The sequence below is a fragment of the Podarcis vaucheri genome, assembly GCF_965113315.1.
Source record: "Podarcis vaucheri genome assembly, chromosome: 4".
NCBI classification, from domain to species: Eukaryota; Metazoa; Chordata; class Lepidosauria; order Squamata; family Lacertidae; genus Podarcis; species Podarcis vaucheri.
In genome coordinates this window covers 51,925,089-51,945,311 of record NC_138762.1, presented here as the reverse complement: position 1 = coordinate 51,945,311, position 20,223 = coordinate 51,925,089, and the positions used below count along the sequence as shown (strand labels likewise).

Below are 20,223 nucleotides of genomic sequence, written 5' to 3'. Positions count from 1 at the left end.
CATATTTCGAAAAGTAAAAACCAGGGGAAAGTTGAGTTGTTGTTGACTTGCCTAAGATCAAACACAAAGTGGTGCCTTTCAGAAATTCCCTCTGGATGTCAATTCCACCTTTGAAAACCCAGTAATGTCTGGGAAAATCCAGACGTATGGCAGCCCTAGTTTGCTTTCCACCACAAAAATAAGTTTCAATGCTGCACTGGAAACAGTCATAAAAAAGATACTTTGCATTTTTGCCTACATTTATTTTGTAACACATTACTCTTTTACAAACTAGCAATGTGGCCCTGTCTTCTTTTTGTCATTAAAACAGTTCAGTAACTTTTCTGTCTTTGATCCCAGAGAAGGATCCTAAGCAACTTGCTTGTTCTTCATCATGGAGCTTAGCTTCTACTGCTACTGGCTCCATCTCTGACAGAAAAGCTGTGTTCTCAGGTTACACATTCCTGCTGAGAGAGATCTGCAGGTTTTCAGGATAAGACATCTATTAGCCTAAAGACTGAAATTGAAACATCCAACCTTTTCTGCCGTATTTAATGAAACCTCCTGTGTATAATGCAAATTTCTCTTTGCAAATGCAAACCTTTACATAAGTTGCTTTCTTTTACCTCAGTGCACATAAACATTGCACTTTATGCATATTAAACTTACATCTTTAACATTTATTCCATAGTTAACATTAAAATGTATGTCCAGGTACTCAGTGGTAGTCAACTAATGTTTACTCAGAGCAGACCCATTGAAATTTTTGGACCTATTAGTTGTGGTCATTCATTTCAATAGATCTACTTTAAGTAATAGTTTCTTGAATGGCAACCACTCTCTCTACGAACACATTTAATGTTACCTTGGAAAGTCTACAACTAATAGCTGCTTCACACATTTTCTCCCTACCCCCTGTGTATTCTATCATTTCTAAAGTGTAATAAATCTGTTTCTTCTGGCATGAGTAACATGGGTTCAGAACCAATGGATTCACTTTGTGTAGACCTCAGTCAAGGGATGGTGTGTATAAGCACCCAATTTTCATCTCTGATTTGAACATGAGCAGCAATAGCAGCTTGTGGGGTGGGGTAGAGCTGTAGAGGCAACCTTTTGACACTGACAACGCTGAAGCAGGGCAGTGGTGAGGTCAGAGCTCTGCAGTTTTACCAACAGGTCTGCTGTCACCAATCTGTTACTTCCACCAACACACCGTTGTTGCCCTTGCCTCACTGCCAGCCTGCTACAGTCCTGCCCAGCTAATCATCAGTGACACCAATGTCAGGAGGGTGGCTCTATAGTTGCCCTACTACAAATCCCACTACTGGTGAGAACTCCTTTCCAACCTGGCAGAAATTATTATTCCAGTAACTTGAGGGATGGAGCTCTGCCAAAACCCTCTTTTATGGGCTTCAGGAATCAAAGCTTACTAATCACTAGATGTGTAGCTTATGGCTACTAGTATACTGCTTATGGGGACGCGGGTGGCGCTGTGGGTTAAACCACAGAGCCTAGAACTTGCCGATCAGAAGGTCAGCGGTTCGAATCCCTGCGAGAGGGTGAGCTCCCATTGTTCAGTCCCAGCTCCTGCTCACCTAGCAGTTCGAAAGCACATCAAAGTGCAAGTAGATAAATAGGTACCGCTCCGGCGGGAAGGTAAATGGTGTTTCTGTGCACTGCTCTGGTTCACCAGAAGCGGCTTGGTCATGCTGGCCACATGACCCGGAAGCTGTACGCCGGCTCCCTCGGCCAATAAAGCGAGATGAGCGCTGCAACCCCAGAGTCGGCCACGACTGGACCTAATGGTCAGGGGTCCCTTTACCTTTACCTTTATACTGCTTATGATATCCAGGATTGGGATGCCCATGCCTCTGGATATTAGCCACTGAGGAACATGGAGCAGAAGAGTGCTACTGCATCCATGTTTCATTTGTGAGCTTCTCAGAAGCATCTGGTTGTGTAAACAGGATGCTTAACTAGACAGGCCTTTGTCCTGATTCATCAGGACTTATGTTCTTAAGTTAGATAGCTTATTATAAGGAAATGTAGCAGGCAGAGAGAGGGGGAAGAAAGCAAGAAAACATTCTTCAAAATTTTAGTAAGTCTCATAATTAGAAGTATAAAGAAAACTTATCGGTTTCCAAAAAGGTTCATTATTATTGTTATTGTTACATTTGGCAGCAAAGTATGCTGTATGAAAAAGCTTATGTGAAACAAGATCTGGAGAAAAAATGCATCAAAGTGTTTTAAACAAGAAAACATCAAATAAAATCAATACGGGGGATTATTAGAACACTGTACAAGTGAGTCTGAGTCATGGCAATTATTTTGATGTTTGCCACTTATTTTATTGAGCAACCTAGTTGTCACTTCTGGCTTACCCCAAAGAAACCCAACTCAGTGGCCAAACAGTCATTAAAAGCTTACCTGCTGTGTTTCTAGTCAACAAAAAGTGGTTTCCCTGGATGAAGTTACACCTGAAGCTTTAAAAGGATGTTCTGTAAATAAGATCTGCCTGGTTCTGATTCTCTGATCTTCATTACAGTTGAGCAGCACATGCTTAGGGTAAAACAAGACTGTCCCCCATTATGTATTCTTGAAACAGCTTGCCTAGAATCAACAGCACAGGGGACTGACATTTCATTACTGATGAAAGGAGTAAGTGTTCATGCATTACCGCTGATTTGAACAGTCAGCTCCTAATTCACTGCTCTTCCATCGATGGATCTCAGAGGGGGGCAAAAACTAAAATCTATCTGAACTAAGTCCAAGTAAATTATATTTCTAATTGTAATGATTTCTGAACATATACATGTACAGAGATAGCTTTCTGAAATTCCTTACGTGCACAGTAGCACACATGCAGTTAACTGATTAAATGTGACAGGTAAGCCTGGAATCCACTAATACAGTTACTTTACCAATTTACACTAATTTACTGATGATGTTTCCCCCCCTGAACTAAATTAATGGAGACTCTGGGCTACTAACCTTGACATCACTCACAATCAAATTAACTTTGATTCTGAGGCGATCATGAACTGTATGCATTCCCAAATTTTCAGTGTTGCATCACACTTGCAAAACATATTCAATTATCTATATTGGGGAAAGTGTTTGTGCTTACTTATTTATGCATGGAATTCAGAGAGTTGCAGAATTATAGAATCATGGAGAAGACATGAACCTGAACTTGCTTCTCCATCCATGGTGGCGTCTAGGAACATCTAGCTTGCCATTGCTAAAAATCCTTAGCATGATTTCAATGGGTTGTTTCAGAATGTTTCAGATTTTTGTGTGTTTGTAAATCTATACCTATCATGTCATCAAGTATGTCCTAGTTCTCATATTTTGTGAATGTAAAAAAATAGGGCCCCTGCAAATATCCATGGATTGAAAATTCCAAAGCTACACATTAAAATAAAAATAAAAATGCAGAAAGGTATCTGAGATATGTGGAACATTCAACAGTATTTTTTAAGCGAGGAAAAAAATATAGTTGGTGTATCAGGTTGTGTATAGCATTGACATTTTTCTTCTAAAACCCATGACTTTATATATTTTTATCATGGCACATGCTTCTGCATGGGAAAGATTATGAGTTTTTAATTCATCTGTTTCAAACCTAATGTGAATATGTTTCTTCCATTATGGCTCATTTGGTTTAGGATGTGCTTCCTAAAAGGAGACCAAAGAATATAATAAGGGCCTAATGGATCATGATCTCACCATGGCCAACCAGATGTCTATGAAAAGGCAGCAAGCAGGAACTGAGCACAAACATACTCTCCCCTCCTGTGGTTTCCAGCAACTGGCATTTCGAAGCATAGCTCTTGTGACCAGTAGCCACTGATAATGTCCCAAGTGCTGACCAAGCAAAATGGACATTATGAGTCAGCCCAAAACTATTTATCTGGAGAAATAAAGGTAAGCAGAAAATGACTAAGCAAAAGGTGAAGAAGTTGCACTCTATGAGAGGGTTTAACATTTGAAGTATTTATTTGAAATACATCTATTTCTTGGTGCATCTGTCTCTTTTTCTGATTTCTTAAATCAAATATTTGCAATGGCTGAAACAGTTATACTCTGTGTTTGTGAATGCAATCCAGTAAGGCACTGGAGTGTATTTATAGATTCACCTTCCTCCTCTGAAATACTGTATGCCTATATGAAATAGTTATCTCCCATTATCCCTACTTTTGTGTGGTTTGCATGTGACAATTACTACATTTCACAGATCTCCAGAGAGGAGAGTTTTTAATAATGTTGTTTGAAGCTCCTTTGAGACTGCATTCTTCTTTGCTATTTTCCCCTAGAAAGATAACTGTTTCCCTTTATTATATTTAAAGGTGGTTGTAGCTGATTTTGATTTTTTTTAATATAACTATTCCTCTATTATATGCATTGTTTCTGCAGTGCTGTAAGTCTGGAAGATTAGATTATAGAGATAACTGCTGGCAGTTTGAATGGGGGTAAAGAGAGAGGTTGAACTCTCCTTACATGTGTTAGGAACTATAATGTGTATTCTTTGTAAAGGATCTGATCAGCTCTTGCACCATAAATATTTTACAGGATGGAGGTGGACTTCCAAACAGCCTCCCACAATGGCTGCTATTTGTGTCTGCAGTCAGGAGCCAGGAGACCAAATGAGGAAGACTTGCCCTCTGAGGGATTCCAACATCTGGCTGTTTTGAAAGCCCTCTACGGGATTCCAACAACTGGCTTCTTTGCCAGACATTTCTAGTGTTCCTCATTTCTAGGCATTTCTAGTTCCTCGAGGATTTATGTATCCAGTGATTCAACAAAAGAGACAGCTGGAACATCTGATCACTGAAGAAACAATTATAAACACATTTTCTCCCCTAGTTCCTTCTTAGCGAAGCAAGCCAGAAAGCACATCATTAAGAACCTGGCTAAGGAAGCCCCCACTTAGTGAGAGACCAACCTCTGATTATCTATTTCACCATATTTATTGTAAATAACCTCAAGAACAGTTAGCAGGTAAGGTAACAATATTTTACATAAGCAATATCTGTTGATCTGCATCTAGCAATGTCTAGAACTATATATTTCTCCAATATTAGCATCTATTTGCAATGTTAATAACTCTATATTTTTCCTATATTAGCATCAGCTACTTTTAAACCCATTTTAAGAGAAAGTTGAATGGACCTGTTGTGCTCCTTCCTTTGCTTCCTTTCTTTCAATATATGTCAATATATTGACATATCTATATACAGTATCACCTATATTGTGTTTGTATGTATGTGCATCTCTATATCTATCTGTCTATCTATGTATCTGTCTGTCTATCTACCTACCTACCTACCTACCTACCTACCTATCTATCTATCAATCACCTACCTACACACACACACACACACACACACACACACACTCCAGTACTGCTGTTCTTGCAAATGTTATGTAGATTTAAAAAACAACAACCCACATGCATTTCACTTGATTTGCTCTGCAGGTGTATTATCACTGCACCAATCTTCCATTGGATTAAATGGGGGAAATGCACACAGCTCACTACTCAGGGCTGGCTGCAACTCAGTTTTGAGAGAAGCATTTATCCAATGTTTTTCCTATCGCGCTGTGGGTAAAAGCCTCAGCGCCTAGGACTTGCCGATCGAAAGGTCGGCGGTTCGAATCCCGGCGGCGGGGTGCGCTCCCGTTGTTCGGTCCCAGCGCCTGCCAACCTAGCAGTTCGAAAGCACCCCCGGGTGCAAGTAGATAAATAGGTACCGCTTTATAGCCGGAAGGTAAACGGCGTTCCGTGTGCTGCGCTGGTGCAGAGCAGCAATGTCACGCTGGCCACGTGACCCGGAAGTGTCTCCGGACAGCGCTGGCCCCCGGCCTATAGATGTGAGATGGGCGCACAACCCCAGAGTCTGTCAAGACTGGCCCGTACGGGCAGGGGTACCTTTACCTTTACCTTTACCTTTTATTGTAAATGAAGTGCTCCTTAGTCTTACAGTTATGCCAAATGAAAGCTATTTTTTTAAATTATGATTTGCATTTCTGATGCATTTCAATATCGGCAGAGCATAAACAGAAATAATACAAAAATAGCAGGAAAAATAATCTCTGAAATAATATCGGATAAAATTTTGAAATAACATAAAAGAATAGAAAACAAAATAAATAAATAAATAAAATTTCGTGACTTCCCATTCTCTCCTTCCATGGTTCCTTTTATCTCCTCTTTTTTTTTGCAGGGTGTTCTAGTCTACATTTTAAAAAAAATCCAGGAGAAAACAATGCCTCCATCTGGAGACCAGAAGGGACACCTGCTATGCCAATGTATTGCCAGAGACTTCCCAAGTCCTCCCATGCTACACATGATTTGGCAACATGCAGAAAGCCTTTTAGCTACTAATGGGCCATCCTGTGGGGCACCTGAAGCATAAGTAATTAAGCTTCTGTTACTAATCCAAAACTACAACACCAATGCCAGAAAGAGTATTAAGAAATCTCTGAGTTTTCCTAATATTATTTCTGGCATGGGCGTTTGAAATTTGAAAAGCTGATGTTTGATGGGGTTTTTTTTCAGGGGCGGGGTTATCTTAGAAACTTGCTTCGGCTCTTTGGTTGTTGAACTCCTTGGTTCTGTGTAACAAACCATATGCCCATTAAAATTGATGGAGTGAAATTTTACAGCAACTCAGTATAAACCCAAGGGTGGGAAACATCTGGCTCACGGGCCAATCATGACCTACCAGAGAGTTCAGTTTGGCCCATGAGGCCATTTTCTCCAAACCATACCCACCTGCCCATCAACTGACATCACTGGTGACATCAGCTGATGGGCGGGAGGACAGAATTTAATCCTGCATGCGCTGTGCACCCTGCTCTGAGCAGCGGAAAAGATTGCATAGCCATGGCAGAAGAAGCTAATCTTCACTTATCAGCTGAGAGGCAGAGGTTAAAGCCCTTTGCTCTTTGAAGCTAAAGTGGCATTAAAAGTGGGGTAGAGGGGCCTCAGAGAGAGGTTTGGCAGAGAGTGTCATAATGATGCCATGTGACTAACAGGTGGATAGCTCTTCCTAGTCAAATTTGGCCCATGAGGCTGATCCTGATAAGGATCTAGCATATGGTACAAAAAAGTTTCCCCACCCCTTATGCAAGCCAGTAGTGTCCATGTGTCATTCAAATGTTGATATTGATATCAACTTGGTATCAATTTATTATCCAACTAAACAGTTCCTCCAGCAAAGGAACTGTTGCCCAAGGGAATTCCATCTCTGCTATCCACTAGCCCCCGTGTGACCCCTAAATCTGTTTCAGAGGTCTCCCCAACCCTTTGGAGCAGATTTATGAGCTGCCCAGGTGATGCACATGGAGCTGAGAGGGCAGGGAAGTCTACTGCACAATTACAACTACATGTCCAAGTGAAAATGTTTAGATTGATTGTGCCCTATGTAAGTATAATTAATTCAAAAAGTGTGTTACAGGAAGGACTGTAGCTGTCAGGTGTGAAGAGGGCCCCTTCACAGATATAGTAATTTAGAGAAACTGAATAGGGATAGGGCACTCTCTTAGGCTTTTCCCTTTTATTTCCTTCCCCCTGCCCACCTCAAAGTTCTTCTCATTTTTCTGCTGCCACCTCTTGTTGTGGGTGTTGTTATTTTGGCTACATAATGAGAACTGAGGTCACAAGGAGAATTGAGGTCACTGTTGATATTGCAGTAGGTGTACCTTGTGAGACTTGGCACTTAAACCGCTTAAAGGTTTTATTTACAGTTAAGCAGTATTCAGATTTTGTTAAATAAATAAATCCATACTAATGAAACAGGCTCCCAAAGCCTGCATCATATCAGAATATTAATTCTATCTGCCTGTCACTTCATTGAAAATATGACTTTGGGGAACAGTATAACAATGATGGATGAGGTCTCAATAACACAAAGACCAGTAAATACATAGAGTGAAGTCTCATGGATTTTCCCATCTCAGAGATTCAATCCCTGAGAAAGAATGATTGAGCAAGGACCTCTAAAAGCCACTTTCATTGATACATTATGTTGTTCCAGCCACATTATGACCCTTATCATATGTGCCCCTTCAAGGATGTTTGTGTCTTTCTCCTGCTGTTGGTGTATATGTGAGACAGAAATGCAGTTTAAAGAAATGCGTGTTGTTCTATAATAAATTGAGGACCATGAAGGAGGGTAGATTTACTCCCCTCAAATTTCAATTGTCCTCTGGTTTCTGTTCCAGCAGTGATCAGAAAGTGTACTAGCTTAAAAACATGTTTACATTTGTTATCACCCCCACTATTTTTCATAGAGTTGGGTTTTTTGGGATAGTGGGGAAAGACCTTAAAAATGTTAATTTCTCTTGCCTTATATAGAGAAGACTCCAGCCATTAATATTCTGAAAGTTAGGAAACCTTACTACTATTACTACTGGGGGGAAAAGAAGTATTATGCTGCAAGAACCCTGGTTTGCAGAGTATTAGAGAAGGAAAAAGAAAATTGCAGCAAAAGAGAAGGAGCTGCATTGTAAGCTCCCACCACATCTACTTTGAGCTGGTTCTGCCTTTCTGAGGACACACACACACACACACACACACACACACATTTCATTCCTACAGAATCTATACCAAGAGAGTGTGTGAGAGGGGCCTCTTTCCCACATTAATTGTACAAAAGAGGTTTCCACTCGTTCAAGAGGCAGAGGGGCTACACTGCTGCTCCTGTCCCTAAGATCACGTGGTTTCTTGGTCCTGTTCCTTAAATGTTCATGAACTATGTGCATACATCTTTATTTGGGAAGCCTACATGCAAAGACCTCTGCACTCACACATTCTGGAGCTCCAATAATGCAGCACCCCTGAATGAATGTGGATTTACAGATCTACATGTGTTGGCTTCCATGGTGTAGATGTCTATGCCTAACATATGAACATTTGGGGAAGGGAAATGAAAGTATCCAAAAAGGTGGTGGGCAGCTACACAGCTCTCTTGTCCCTCAGTCACACAGACATCCTTTCGTATAAATTACATGGATAACAGAGAAGGTGGGGAGATACATAGATGATGGTAGGGACCAACTCATTTATTTCAGACTTACATGAGCAAAGAAGAAATTAATTGAATATTCAGCAGTTAACAGTATCTCACTCATTTAGCTCCTGTGGGATCTTTTGGCCAAAGGTGGATGAACCTACTTGAAGAAAATCTTTGCAAATGTCTCCTGTGTCCTACACCATCTGATCACTTGCCAATCTGAGGCCCTTTCTGACATTCCCTTTGCAGTGTCATAACTGTAGTTGTACACACTGGTTCCACTGCCTACACTACTTTCCAGGAGTATTTCTGGGCAGCCCACCTTCTCCTTTACATGGAGTGTAACCCTATCTAAAGGCAGGTAGAACAGTCTACACTACATCAAACCCCATCCCTCAGGTATCCCTTGGTGTAATTCATAGGCTGATAACATTTCTTACAATCATAAACATCCAGTGTCTCATTTTGTGTGCTGTATGCCTACTGAGGTTATGTATCATGAATATCCCAAGGCCAGTAATTTCAGGCTATGTCATTGAGAAACCATGATAAACTGTCATTTGTCATCCTTTTAAGCACCACTGGGGATAGTGGCTCAAGCAGGATTGATAACTGTATTTATATAGGTCTATTCAAATCTCAATTAATCCTTATGACACTTAGCATTTATTCAGTTATTGAAAGTGAATGGGTTTAATTTCTCTGTGGTAAAAAAGAATAAGAAGATAGACTTGCATTGAGATATATTGATTGGTTGTCATCAGTTTTAAGATGTGCATCTTTTAATCTAGCCAACATTTAACATCATTACCAGAAGAGGTTGATGTTTATAATGATTAGCTAGCATTAGCATGTGTCCTTTATCTGTCACTTAAACTGTTCATAAAATAGACCGTCTGAGAGGCAGACAGCTTAAGCAACATACTGTTGGATTTGGGGTGAAATTCTCATATGCTGAATTCTGACAGGCTGACTCAAAATTATGCAGCACAGTCTGTGCACAGGATGGGATCCCTGTGCAGAGCATAATGAACCACTAAGACCTGCTGGTCTGTTTAGTGTCAAGCACACTGCAGTGTGGCCAGCCATTATATACATTTGACTGTGAAAAGGACCTCCCAAATGCAGTAACAACTATATTTGGACCTCATAAATCAGAGCAGTTGTTAATGAGACAGGCTCTCTTGGAAAAAGAAGGTCACAAGGTCCCCAACCTCAGTAGAGTATTTAATAACCTCTCTGATGGCAGCTGTCCAATCCATGTCACTTAGGTCGAGGAGGAGGAAAGAGGAATATGGTGAGCAGGCAGACTTTCACACATGTAACTATGATGCAGTATATATGATGCATTAAATTGTTATGATAAAGTTGACTTGTTACATAAATTCAAGATGCCAATCTTGTGGAACTCTGTTTTCTCATAAATCAGGAACAGTGAAATTCAAAATTCCAACTGTATAATCTTTAACATCTTAAAATATGAACATGGGTAGGTGTACAGCCAACCAGACTGAAGGTTTATGTTAGGAAAAATAGCTTTGGAAGGAGACTCAAGCATTATTAAATAGATAAGGCAGATTTGAAGCCACTTCAGCTCTAGGTAAGAAATGAGAAATTTTGAGGCCAATTGAACATTAAATTTGCCAGATGTATCACAATTATAGAAACATCTGTGGTAGATAACATAGGAAAGATATTCTCTGAACATGAATTATACTGAATAGTCTTTAAAAGTTCTCATTTCTTGCACTAATATATGCATTTGAAATATCCAGTGGCTAAACATCAAACATATATTTTAGACTGTTTGGCTCCAAAATACCCTGAAAGCAGGGGTAAGGCAAGAAGTAAGAGTAATGAAACAATTGAGAATATACCCTTCTCTCCGTGTTGTCTGTTAAGTGGGCAGAGGAGACATTTACGATGGCAATAAGAAATGAATGCTTCGAACAAACAGCTACATGGCTGAGCCTTTAATGACTTTGCTGTTGTGAAGGAACCTTAAAAAGTGCCTCAGAAGAGTAGCGATGAATGCTACATTTTGACACAAACTGCTGTCTGCATTTTTTCCCACAGAGTTGAAGACATTAGAGTTGAATTTTCAGTTTCAAATATTTTTGAAGCAAAGACTGTTCCCGGGGGATGCACAAACCGTTCCCAAACTCTTCGCCTTCCATCTTTTGTTGTTGTTGTTGTTTTATGCTTTCCTACAATCAATGTTTTCCGAATCTGCTACTGTTTTGACACCATTATTCATTTTTTAAAAAGAAAATAGACTTTCTCTTCCCTTCACTTTGTCATCCCAGCTACTTAAAAATCATTAGCCCTTGTCATGTGCTCTACACCAAAGGGGCAGCTGGAATACAAGGAGACTGCAAATGTGTGTTTAGCCCTGCACCCAAGGTCATTCAGCTCCTTCAGTGTTAAGGGATACATTTTTGAGGACTAAACCTTTTCTATCTGCACTGTGACCTGGAGTCTCCCCCTCCCCGGGTTCTGAATGGTACAGGTAGCCCTACATGGATAGAAGAGCCTTCCTTTTTCACAAGTTATCATTCCGTATCTGAGAGGAGCAAGGGTGCCAACTTGAATAAAATATTGTGTGGGCCCAGAAACACAGTATAATACTACAACTCCATTCTGGTGGGTGTTTAATGATTGCTCGTGTCACACGTTAGCCCTCATTTGTAGGTGAAAAGTCTTTATGTTGGAACTTGAGAGCCACTGCCCCCTCCAAAAAAGCAAGAGTGCCTCCAATTCCCCCAAAGCTATAAAGGTTAAACCCAGTTAGGATGGCCTTTTGAAAAGCATACCTGAACAAAACAGGGGTGGTTCTTTCAATAGTCAGCCTTTTTATTATTAAAAATATTCTCTTCTCTGTTAATAAAACCAGATGGCTCAGAAAGGTCAAAAGTAAATAAGAATGGATAAAAGCTGATAGTCCAGTAAGAAAGGATGGATAAAAGTCCATGGTCCATACAAATATAATGAATTGATTCATTTCCCTTCTCTTAGTTCCCAACCTAGTATTAAAACCAGCAGACAGAGCACTTGGCACGTATGTCTGCGTCTCTCATCCCTCAGTCACATAGTTTTAAACTCTTCTTGATCTTAAAGACCTTGGGTTTATTTGGATACTGTATCTCATCAGGAACTCTAGCATGTCAAGAAGATCAGGCAGAGTTGGTTATTTCAACACAGGCTCCAATATAAAAACTGTCTCTCAGAACATATCCTTGGAGTGCAGATAGAGCAGTTTGTTGTTCATCAAATTTGCTTCACTGGCTACAGGCTTCAAAATGGCTTTGCCAGCACTCTCATCAAGAAGACTCAGAAAATCAAACTGTGGTGAAAAGAAGTTACACACACACACACACACACACACACACACACAGCAACATAGAAGATCTGCAAAACACACACACATATAAATGTAGTATTATGAGGGATTTTTTGGGAGGGTGTCAGTTTGCATTTCTTTGTACAGAAAGTATTGATCTGATATTTAGAAATCTTTCCTATTCTGATTGGTTCAGGAGTGTTCTAGAAGGTTTCTTTCTATGTGAAAGAAACAGGCAGAAAGTTCTTGTTTGGGTTATTCCTTCTGGGAAGCTGAGTACAGCTGGTTTAAACTGGTTCTATTATCCTTTCTGTCATGGTCATGCTGACTGTAATAGTCAGGCCAGGAGTTGCCTGGGTTTCACTCAATTTCTCTTTCTATCTCTTTGTTCTAGTGTGGTGTTCTATATGCTAATGTTTAGTCTTATTATACGTCATTGTTAAGTTTAGGTTAAGTCTGCTGCAACTGGATTTCTTATGGACTGTGCCAATCCTGAATGTATTGGATTTGTGACTGTTATGCTCATTTGCCTTCAGTAGCTGTAAAGCTCTGCTGGATGAAGTACAATTGCCTCTGGTCTATTTTGGGGGGGAACTTGGCAACATGTTTAAGTCCCCCCCCCCTCTGGACAACAGGGGAGATGGTTGGCTGTGTGCATAAGACCACAGTTAATTCTTGGATCTAGCTTGGATACGATTTCTGGAAAAGCCAGGCTAGCTTCCTGGTGAGGTAATAGCCTCTAACTATGACCCATTAAGGTAATAGAGGAAGTGGTTCTGTGCCATATGGAAAATGGGTAGTAATTTGAAAGACTCGCTGGTAGTTAGAAAGACCAAGGCAAGGTTGGTAGTTGAGTTGTGTAAGGTAGAAGCTAGAAGCAAGGCTGCAGGCTGGGTAGCTGGGAGACAGAACTATGCCTGATTTCTGCTGGAATCCAAAGCAGTGGCTCTCAGAGAAGCAAGACTCTCTTGGGGTGTTAATTCTGTAGGCTTAGGTTGTATATATGTGTAAATAAATCATATATCATAAAGACATCACAGTCTCTGCTGTCCCCCATTCTGAGGTAGCTGAACCCCAGATAAGTGTCTGGAAGCCCTGGAATCTGACACCATTTGGAGATTGGAGTGATATGCAACAATAATTAGCCAAATCAAAATATAACCCAGGGAAGGAAATTCCATAAAGCAATAGGAAACAACTGTCTCCCATTTCCTGGACATGTTTACAATTGCCACCTGTGGCCCCACAGCAAAGTATTAGAAGGAAGTATTCTTCTGTGCTATGAAAACCTGGGTCATGTGAACCTGACATGTACACCATGAGCCTACCGATTCAGCAGTCACCCCAGTCTGCATGCCAAATCTAAAGGATAAACATAATATAATAATAATTTATTATTTATACCCCACCCATCTGGCTGGGTTTTCCCAGCCACTCTGGGAGGCTCCCAACAGAATATTAAAAACACAATACAGCATTAAACGTTTAAAACTTCCCTAAACAGGGCTGCCTTCAGATGTCTTTTAAAAGTAAGATCTCAAATCTTGGCAGGATAGGGTGACCCAAGAGAGCCTTTAACCCAATAATGCACCAGATATTTACCCCACCAAATGTTAAATTTCTCATTCCTGTCCATACTAAAATCCAGTTAAACTAATCAAAAGGCCACTCCAAACATAGGACTCCTGGCAGTATGGAGTAGGCAAAGAAGTGCCAAGGCCAATCAGGAGCTCCCCACAAAATTCTTAATCCGCCCCCAAACAGGCAACTAGCAAAGGCCATAATGCCGAAGGCGGATAGATGGCACAATGAGAGGAGAGGAATGACTGAGGGTGGAGCCAGCTCATTGTGGTGTGTGAATCTTCCTCGACTCCTCCAAAGGGCCAAACCATCCTGAACCTTCTTCCTGGGTAAGCTGGGGTGCAGCAAATACACTCCCACTCAAGGATGGGAGTAGCATTCCTTAAGGTGCCAATTGGGGTATCAGTCATAGATCTGTGGTCTGTTGCACTCATTAGTGATTTAGTTTGCCTTCTGGTTTACTCCTAACTTTCTCCTCACATTCACTTATTTATCTGAATCTAGTGGTTCAACAGAGGGGTTAGTTCAAACTTAATTATATGCTATGGAATCTACATTTTGCTAAATATGGTATCAATTAGGTTCTCAAGCAATGTTAATATCACACCATTATTCAAATAAAATTTTCCTCAGCAGGTATAGAGTTTAAATATTGTTTTCATAATTTAAGAGGTAGACAAGGCTGGGTTTTTTAATTATTATAGAGATTAAGGTACTACAAATTATGAACTATTCATTAAAATGTGAAACTTAAATATGTATTGAAGAGAAGTAACAAATTCACAAAATGCCTTTTGTTGAAGGAGGAACAGCATATCAGGGAGCAGTGATTTGTAGGGTATGGTTAGAAACATGTAGATAAATTATCAGTAACAGAAGAACTTATCAGTTGGGATGGATCCGTTTATTTCTTATCTATATCAGTTTCACAAATATTCATCCATAACCCTGTTCCATTTTGCTATTAATCAATTATCATGATGATGAAAACGTACAAAAATCCACATTTCATATAAATATAAATACCTATTTTGAATGTTTTTTTTCCTTACAAAACATACATTTATAAATGTATTTTACCTTGAAAGTCACATTTTGAAATGCCCTTTGAGATATTTTTGGAAAGGTAAGAACTGCATGGTAAAATTCAGTGAAATGTGAAACCTGAAGGATAATTATGTTTCGATGCACATGTGTTTGTGAGATGCTGATTGTGACAAGCAGGATCTGGCTCTCCCCTGCTGGTGACCCGGCAACTATCAGCCAATCAGGAGAGTGTGTGTGGAATTTAAGTTAGATGCTGACAGTTTAATGGTGAGATAGGTACTTGTTGTTTGGGTAAGCAGATGAAGTCTTTGACTGTCTGAGTGAGCTCAGATAGGGATTATCTGTCATTGGGATGGATAAAGATTTGGTCTCAGTTAGAGATTGGGGTTGCCTTTGGACAGATGAGGTTCTGATTATCTGTGTGTAGTTGCCTAGACCTGGCAAAATGGTTTTGATTCTCTGAGGGGAAGTTAAATCCTAAAAGGGGGTTATGGGTTTTACTGGTTAGAAGACTAATAGCCATTTTAGGTGGGTAAAGTCTACCCGAGACTTGGTTCAGTAAAGATTGCCATTTAAAGATTCTCTGGAAATACATTTTGTATAATAAGTTTTCTGCCTCACATGTGAAACCATCGAGTGTAAAACCTTCATGGAGGGTAATTAAATATACATACAGTTTTGTCCCAGAAGTGTGTCCTCATACTTTTAAACTCTGGGTGGGAAGTGTGTGGATACAAAGCAGCTTTACCAGAAGTATATATTGCTGATTATTAAACACCTGGGCCACATCTACCAGTTTTTCCTTGATTTTTGACTCAGTTTCTGAGGTCACAACTGAGCAAAGGTGTACTGACAATTGGGCCTTTTTTTCTGTAAGAAGTAAATTATTGTGGGTATTTTGCACTTGTCAATTTTTTAATGAAAACCTGTTTCTTATGCACACATGGAAGAGAGTTCCAGGGTGAAAGAAAGAAAGAAAGAAAGAAAGAAAGAAAGAAAGAAAGAAAAGTTTTCCTATGCTTTGCCTACAGAGAGCAAAATGAAGTGGTTCATTTGATTCTAAGGGAAGGATGTGGCATGTGTCGTGTTGAGGAATGAACTGCTAACAGTTCATAGGAATAATTTCCTTAATTTAAACCCTTTTTTAAAAAAGAACTCATGTCAAACTAAAACTTTCTTTTTGCCAGAAATGATGAGTTCCCTCTCCATAGAAAAATCACAAATAGGATTCAGCTGCAGCTAGACTCAGTGGGGAGCTGCCACTTTCATTCTGTGCCCTAGAGAGTTGAAAGAACTCTGAAATCACGTCGCTGCAGGCAAATGTAGAGATGGGCTATTTATTTTACAAAAATAATAAGCAGTAGGTTCTCTTTTTATTTTTTTAAAAGGATGACTTTCCAATGAACCTGGAGGCAAAGCATGTGCACACTATTTAATTCTGCTTCCTCTTTAAATTACTCTGAATTTGTTCAGCCCATGTTCCATCAGTAAGTCACCTGTTGCTCCATGGTGGGAAAGTTAGGGAACATTAGTAATGGTGCTGGCTCAGGGCAATGGGCCATCAGCATTTTATTTCTAGCTGTGCTTAGGTCTAAACATTTCCTGTGTTTTAGTAACAGAGCCATGGCCTGAGTGTTGAGTAATAAAGTACTGCCTTCTTTTGCTTAAAATTCCTTAGGAAGATGTGCTATAACCTGACACTGTACTGCATAATATATACTCAAATTGAACCTATGTAAAAGCTTAAGTAAGACTTTAAGATTCAAACTAGGGAATACACAACCTGATTGGTTAACCTAGAAGTTATGCCTGTTATTTTTGCTCTTTATATTATTTAAATATACTAGTGAGAGTTCAACAGGGCTGTAACCACTCATACTGTTTTCTGAAATCCTCTGAAGAGCCAGAGGATTCTGTTGCTGGGTCTACTGGAGTATCCTGGTGTGATCAGTTTGCCAGAAACCCATGGTATATGCATATTTAACATCTGTGCACGTTTAGTAAGCTGAAAGGGAGAATGGCCAAAGGGTAGGAAACTGCCTGCATGCTACCAATTCTTCACAGTAGGTTATAATGCGATGACCTTCTCTAAGAAGTACACTTACCGCTTAGCGATTTTAACCATCATTTAATGTGAAAAGGCTATAATCAGACAAGTGCCATGGTCAGAAGCCTGTAAAGCAGACTATGCATTCAGAAATAACCTCTGATTGGTCCTTGGCTACTGCATTTGAAATGCTTGACCCCCTGAAGAGCAATTTTAATGGATTGAGACAACTTTGTCTTTCATTTCTGTTAATGTATCTGAAGCACAGGGCAGGAATCTTACCCTCATTCCAGAGAAAGTCTTCAAACTCCAACCTGCCTAATTTATCTATTTATTTTAAAGAGCTACTGTTTGCCTTTCATCAAATGGGGTGGGAGTTTTCTTTAAAAAAAAGAGACACCCTGAAATTAGTTCTAATGCTTCCATAGAAGGTTGATTTCAAAAAGCTTAAGGAAAACTGGATGAGATCCCATAGTTATTAATACTCAAAGAAAAGGGAGTCCAAGATGGATGGGAGTTTCTTAAAGGTGATATATTGAAGGCACAATTTCAGACAATTCCAACAAGAAATGAAAGTAGGAGGTACCTAAGGAAACCATTGTGGCTGCATAAGGAGCTTACAGATGATCCGAGATGTACTGTACAAATGGCATGTATAAGAAATGGAAGAAAGGATAAATCACAAATGAAGAGTATATACAGTAAAAAACAACAACCCACTGGGACCTAATTTGAATAATAGAGTGCTTGGCATCTGGTGGGTGGGGCTTGTGGGTGTCCCCTCCCTTCAGTTTGTGTTCCATTATGTTCAGTTAAGAATGTCAGTTAAGAGGGGCCAACTCTTGCTTCTTGCCTCAGACTTGCCTCATGTTGTAGTATTTAGTTTCTCTCATCATCTTATTTTGTTACAGTTTTCTTTATTATTAAAGCTTAGTTTACATTTACGTGAGCCACTTATTTTTTTCTCAAAAGGAAAGGTGTGGAATATCCTAAACTTGGGTGAGTGAGGGGATATTCCCAGTTTGCCAGGAGGATTGGTTTTGTTAATCACTTCCCACTTCCACAATGTGTACAAGTACCCAACAGTTCATCCTGGAAAAAAGTGACAACTAGGGTGCCATAGGGTCCTGTCCTGAGTCTGTTGTTTTTCGATGTATTTATAAACGACTTGGATGATGGAACTGAGGGGATGCTTATCAAATTTACAGATGACACCAAACTGGGAACAGTATCCAGTGCTGCAGAATACAGAATCAGGATTCAAGATTACTTTAACAGATTGGAGAACTGGGCCAAAACCAACAACATGAATTTCAATAGGGGCAAGTGTAAGGTTCTGCACTTAGGCAGGAAGAACCAACTGCACAAATATAAGATGGAGGAATCCTGGCTTGCTAATAGTGCATGTGAAAAGGATTTAGGGCTCTTAGTAGACCACAAGCTTAACATGGGTCAAGAAAGTGATTCAGCAATGTGGGGGTGGAAATACAATGCTCTTCTAAGTTGCAATAAAAGTAATGTCCCAATCAAGGGAAATCATAGTACAGTTCTGCTCTATTCGGCCTTGGTCAGACCACACCTGGAATACTGTGTCCTCTTCTTGGCACCACAAGAAGTATAAGTATATTGACAAGCTGGAATGTGTGCAGAGGAGAACAGTCCAGATGATCAAGGGTTGAGAAGCCAAGCCACCTTAGGACCTTTGGAGGTTTGGAGGTTTAAAGCGGACATTGGATGGTCACCTGTCATGAATGCTTTAGTTGAGATTCCTGCATTGCAAAGAGTTGGACTAGATGACCCTAGAGGTACCTTCTAACTCTAAATCCTATAATTCTTCTTCATCATCATCAAAGTTGTTTGTGTCTGTCTCTGTACATATCCTCACCAAATTTGTTACAATAGTTCCTGAGACCGAGGAACAGATTTTTGTGTATGTTTGGATATCATCTGATGCTATTTTGAATCAAGATGGCTGGCTGAATTTTTCAAAACTGCCTTGATTTTAATCATTGGTCTCAAAATTGCACTGATCTTTCTTTCTTTCTTTCTTTCTTTCTTTCTTTCTTTCTTTCTTTCTTTCTTTCTTTCTTTCTTTCTTTCTTAGAATCCCCTAACAATGCCAGACACTTTCTGTTAGTATTCACATAAAGCAGGTCTAAAATATCTAGATAACTACAAACTGACTGGCCACAAATAATTATTCCCTTTTTCTATCTGAAATTTAGAGTCTGCACGAAAAGATGCATTTAAAAAATACACTCGGTCATGTTGTAAACAGGTGAATAAGGATATAGTACTTGTTCCTTGAAAAATAAATTTGATGTTTTATATTCTCAGAAATAAATTGTACTAAAAATAATGTTTGTGTGGTATGTTTCATGACAGGTTTGTAAAGGAGAAATTTCAAATCTCTGCAGTCTACAATCCATGGTTAGCACTAGCAGAGCACTTTGGGATGCAATCCCAATATCAATGGCTTACAGGAACTCCTGGAAAACTCTCAAAGCAACTTCAGTGATGGCAATTAGGCTGTGACCCAGCTCCTTCATCTTCAGTTGTTAGAGGGCTGTACGAATAACATGACCCAAAACTTTATAGTAACACTTTCATCTGCATTCTGGAGCATTTAATTAAATTTTCAATTAATCATTATTTGAATGTTGGGCCTCCTGCTGCTGCAATGTATTTGATTAAGAATTAGGCCATGTGTAAGCCTACATTAGTAAACCCAAATTAAGCTTTTCATAAAAGCTAATTTGCCAATCACTGCTTTCAGACCAACAAAACACTAGAGGGATTTTTATTTTATTTCTTGCAGATTATGTGTGTCTATTTAGGACCTTGCTTCCATTTTGATTATCTATAATTCTGTTAAATTTATATTATATTGCTGCAGCTTTTCTGAAAAGTACCATTCATTTTCAAATGATAGGAGGCTAACCTATTAATGCTATACAATTATTGAGTTTCTGTATCACTGAATGTGGTCAGTGGCTATTTCATTGTGTACTCACCCCATAAGAGACCAATAGTGCAGTAAGATTATTTTAGACACTGGATTTAAGGGTCTTACATGAGGTGTTTGTGTGCAGGAGGGAAGGGGGTCTAGGAGGTAATTCACTTCACTTCTGAAGAAGTGTGCATGCACTTGAAAGCTTATACCCAGAACAAACTTAATTGGTCTCCAAGGTGCTACTGGACAATTTTTT

At 39.6% G+C, this 20,223-nt stretch overlaps 1 protein-coding gene and 1 long non-coding RNA gene across 2 annotated transcripts in view; both read left to right on the top strand.

Moving 5' to 3' along the window:
* The window catches only part of LOC309531357 (uncharacterized protein), a gene marked incomplete at its 5' end in the record, with an annotated part of 151,362 nt that overhangs the window by 94,653 nt on the left and 36,486 nt on the right, over positions 1 to 20,223 (top strand). The window lies entirely within an intron of this gene.
* Positions 13,952 to 20,223, top strand: part of LOC309531390 — a 28,505-nt gene continuing 22,233 nt past the window's right edge. Inside the window, exon 1 of the long non-coding RNA XR_014219286.1 lies at positions 13,952 to 14,249. This is a non-coding gene — a long non-coding RNA (uncharacterized lncRNA). The remainder of the gene's footprint in view (positions 14,250 to 20,223) is intronic.